The sequence below is a fragment of the Zea mays genome, chromosome 6 (genome assembly GCF_902167145.1).
Source record: "Zea mays cultivar B73 chromosome 6, Zm-B73-REFERENCE-NAM-5.0, whole genome shotgun sequence".
Taxonomy (NCBI): domain Eukaryota; kingdom Viridiplantae; phylum Streptophyta; class Magnoliopsida; order Poales; family Poaceae; genus Zea; species Zea mays.
In genome coordinates, this window is record NC_050101.1 from 180,510,498 (window position 1) to 180,515,365 (window position 4,868).

Genomic DNA, 4,868 nt, shown 5'->3' on the forward strand with positions numbered 1-4,868 from the left:
GGCCTAATCACTTAGCCACCTAGCTAACCATCTATCCTCCTAAGGCTTCACGTCCTAGGTAGGACTGGGCATTCGGGTTTACCCGAAATTTCGGGTCGGGTTTTTTGGGTTTTTCATATTTCGGGTTTCCAACAGTAGAACCCGTACTCGTACCCAAACTTTCGGGTACCCGCAATTTCGGGTACCCGCAATTTCGGGTTTGGGTTTGGGTAAAATTCGGGTACCCGTTATTATAAATCATACACAAGAGTACAATACATCTATATAATAATGGAATCATAAAATACTAGAGTTTAATAACTTGCATAAGTCCACAATGTACACAAAAAAACTGAGACAAAGTACTATTGTTACATAAATTTTAACTGCATCTCAAGTAGCAAGTTTGGGGGGTGAAGGTGAAGCTATGCTTGTACATAGAAACTTCGCCAGGCGCGCGCCAGGTGCCCAGGTCTGCAAAGCAATGCGCCAGTTTTTAAGTTAACAAACGCAGCAAGCCAGCAACAGCAAAGCAACGCGCCATATGAAGCAAGCCAGCAACAGTGAAGGTCTGCAGTCTGCACTAAAGCAGTAGAAATTAAAGCATTAGAGAATAAATAAACACCAGCTAAAGTAGCTATATGAAGCAGAGTAGCAGACTGTGGGCCATATGAAGCATTATCCAAACTAAAGCAGCTAATCAGCTATATGAAGCAGTAGCAGATTAGCCAAACTAAAGCAGTATACCAGGACTTGTGCGTGTGTGGAGTGAAGATGATCAAAGGACTTGTGCTAATCAAAGCGAGGCAACTAATCAATTCAGTTCACTAGTAGTTAGCACATCGAAGAAAAGGGAGGAACACGACTGCCCGCTTACTGAAGAAAAGCGGTGCTGGCCGGTGGCCGCTGGGAGCGGGGAGCCTGGGAGGAGGACTGCGCGTCTGTGCGCACTACGGTGCTGGCCTGCTGGGGCCTGGGAGCTTGGGAGGAGCCGGACTAGAGCCTGGAGGAGGACGCCGTCCGCGGTCGGCCCGTCGGCCACCTGGGAGCTACTGAGCTAGGGTTGCTGCCTTGCTGGGACCTGGGATGGGAATGGGATCAGGGACAGCCGGACAGGGAGTAGGCAGACGGCACAGCCCACAGCCAACAGCGCAGCCCAACAGCCCAGCGGCACAGCCCACGGCCAGACCCAGTTCGGGTAGAATGTTCGGGTAGAATGGGTACTTCGGGTACCGCGGGTGAATACCCGATTAGGCCCAAACTTAGTTCGGGTATTCAGTTTTATTACCCGTTGGAATTGTTCGGGTAACGGGCATCGGGCTAAACGGGTACGGGTTCGGGTGTTTTGGGTAACGGGCTTCGGGCTCGGGTTTTTTGCCCAGTCCTAGTCCTAGGTCTATCCTGCTCGTCCTACTATCTATCCAACATTGTTTCTATCAAGTTTTACTTTGGAAAAAGATGGTATTTATATTTTATTGATTCCTCTGTGGTGGTACAAGCTCTGATACCAGCTGTGGCGGAACTGCCCGAATTATTCCAACTTAAGTGCCTGAGCCCTGCCTTAGAGGCTAGACCACACTTTAAATGGGAATAACCCGTCATTCCCTCGGATCTAGTCCGACAAGGCCACTGACAGGATCAAGTACCACAATCTCACTCGATGGTGAGTCACAGAGCAAATACAATGAAGCATAAAGCCATGCATTAAAGAGTATTAAATTATTACATCATCATCGGAGTTTTTGCAAAAGTAGTCATCATTGTTCGAAGTGCAGCGGAATAAAACTAACGGTAAATAAACAGAGAGATGGGGAAGCCTGTCCCATCACTCCTCATGCTCCTCCTCAGCCGAGGTGGGGTCCCACTCGACAGTCCAACCCGGTGGCAAGATGGACGACCAAGTCACTCCAGCAACCATGTCCTCCAGAGAACCTGTAAAATTATGCCACAAGCAAGGCTGAGTATACTAATACTCAGCTAGACTTACCCGGTGTGAGGAGTCTACTCCTCTACCTCTAGACATGCAGCTGTTTGGCTGTGGGGTTTGGTTGCCAAAAGCACTAGCTGAGTTTCTAAGTCAAGTTTTAACTTTGTCAATTTAAGTGTGACTCTCTTAAGGCTAAATGTGTACTATCTACTCATACATGGTAGCAAACATTATTAGCAATCAACATCTTATATCAACTCATCATATTTCCACTTGTTACTCAATGCAGTACAATGGATCAAGCAGTCTCATTAGCTGCGAGAAGCAGACGATTCGAATCGAGTTTTTTTATCCTTGCAAGGTAAACCTAAACACACGACGTGGCGAGGCACTCCGTCCCCACACACAGCAACTGTCCCCATCGATTCCCCGTCAGCAGAGAGGGGCTCACCGCCTTGGCGTACAATGCCTCACTGACCCCGACTGTGTCGTGCAGTGACCGCACTTGTACCCACCATAACCGGAATGGGAGACCACGTCTCAGATCGCGTGAGGAGGGCAATCTGCTGCCAGGTTCAATCAGGTACTAGGCTTACCGATTTACCATATTTCTCGGCATATGTTTAGTACATTCAAACGCTTGACACAGGTATCCGCACGTTAATCCTTATTCCATTTTCCCATCTCGTAAACAACCAATCCCCATGGATTGTTGTCCACAACTAAAATCATGATAGTATGAAAGTGGGTACAACCAATTTCCCGATCTCGCGCGAGTGCTAGAAAAATCACTCGTCTTCTACCGAGATCCTAATTAAATAAAGCAACTACTCGACCTATCATACTAGTATCCATTTCAAAAGGATTCCTGAGATCATGCAACTAGAGTTTCACACAACTCCTACACTTAAGTGCACATCCAATCCTACAATCATTAAGTATAATAAAATAACATAATTAACACGTTATGCATAAACCGGGGCTTGCCTTCCAAAGCTGTGGCAGACAGGTTCTCTGGTGCAGGTTCTGGTGTTGGATCTGGGGCTACCTCCTGAGCAGCTCCTTGCTCCGGCACGAAGACGTACTCTCCGTCAGCAAGGTTGCAGTCTATCGAATGCAATGAACATGAATGTCATGATTATGCAGGATTTAATAACATTATGCTAAAGAAGAAAACTAGGCTAAGGAGTAACTTAGGGTTCCTTAGTCATGCGGGGCTTTATTGGGTTATGCTTATCACTTTTAGGTTTAAGTTTTTATTGAGGATAAACATAGGGAATTGGTATTGCCTTTACATACTTCAGTGGACAAGTTATAAAGAGTTTTTAGGATGACACTAATTTCCTATTATTCACTTTTCCCTTTCTTTATTTTCTACTTATGGTTTCTAGTGTAGGTTTGAACTACGACAGTGGTTTAATATTTTCCAAAAATTCTGTAAAAATTACAGTGGGTTGCCATGGGTAATTATAGCCTGTTCTAGGAATTTGAGGTTTAAAATAAAAAGGCTATGCTTTAGACAAAAATAACAAAAGTTGTGTAAAATGGGCCACTTTGCACTACATCTCTTAATTAGGGGTGGGTTCTGTCCTAAGGGTTATTTTTGTTGGCATCTAACAGGTATAATAAGCTTCTGTGCCAAAGATCACAGAAAGCTATGAGATGGTTATTTAGTTATGATTTTCTAAAGTTTAATGCCAAAAATGCACTTTCTACTATATTGTTATTTGAAAAATGTCAAACAGCAGATTTCATATTTTTACTAAGTTCTTAATAACAAAACATTAATTATCCCAAGGGTTGGGGTATTTTCACCTTGGGGTTATTTTTGTAGGGTTTTTTCTAAGTTTTCCTTGTTTTATTAAAATAAAAGGTATCCTACTTATTTTATACTAAACAAGGGCATAATAGATTTTTGTAGTAAACTATATTGAATAAGTATCCTAACAAAAATAGAGGTGCCCTCTGGTTCATTATTTAAATCACCTTTTCTATTTTTCTTAACCTTAAGCATATTGTAAAATAATTGGCAAAAACTAACTTAATGGGGTTGACACAGAGGTTTAGCGTTTTTAATTAGGTCAGTAGGTTGACATAAACTTCTCCAAATTTTTCTAACCCTAGCCAAATAGTACAACTATTTTTCTTTCTATTATTGAGCTTTTAGCCAAAACTATAATTAAATGAGTACCTTAAAGTTTTCTATAATACATAGGGGGTTTTATATTTTTATTAAGTAGGTCACCTTATTTAGAGTCTGACAAAATTGGTTTGACCCAATTTGGATGAACTAAACAGAAGTTATGGATTTTCAAAGTTTCTGTTTAAATTTAAAATCAGGTTTAATAAGGTTTTCTGAAAAAGCAGTTTGCACCGAGGTCCCTGGGTTAAAACTAAATTAGCCCACTCAAATCTACCCCTGCGCCACTATTCCCCCGAGTCTCTGACAGTTCAAAAAGCCCCCTGACCTTTCCTTCTTCTTCCCCGAGGTCCTTCCCTTAATGTAAACAGTACCCGCGGGAAAGAAAAGGGCGGCGCGGCTTACCGTGCGAGAGGGTCCGGCGAGGGGCGGGGTTGGCTCGGGGAGGTTCTGGCGGTCACAACGACGTACGGCTCGCCGGTGGGGATGGCCGGAATCGCTCGGTCCACGTGCGCAGGCGGTTGTCCTCGTCGGCGGCGGGTGTGCCGGCCAAATCACGGCGATCTGGTTCAATCTAAGGGCACGGTGAGCTTCACGGGGTGACGTAGAGGTCGTGCGCACTCTGGCGGGGTTGTGAACTCCGGCGACCGTGGACTGGCCTCTCCGGCGAAGCAGGCTTCGATTCCTCGCTCGAGGAGCTTCACTGGGGCGTGCACACTCGTCTCCAAGGATCGGACGGGGTTGGGAAAGGCTGGGCTGGCCGGTCTACGACGGTAGTGGCTCGGGTGGCCGCGGACACGTCGCGCACGGGCAAACGACGGC

General features: G+C 45.1%; 1 pseudogene across 1 annotated transcript; it reads right to left on the minus strand.

The window, feature by feature from the left end:
- Positions 1 to 246: 246 nt before the first annotated feature.
- On the minus strand, positions 247 to 1,085 carry LOC100303878 (uncharacterized; annotated as a pseudogene). The gene is made up of 2 exons (NR_157328.1): positions 857 to 1,085; positions 247 to 562 (listed from the first exon to the last, which is right to left on the minus strand). The product of NR_157328.1 is annotated as an uncharacterized protein (transcript).
- Positions 1,086 to 4,868: the final 3,783 nt, after the last annotated feature.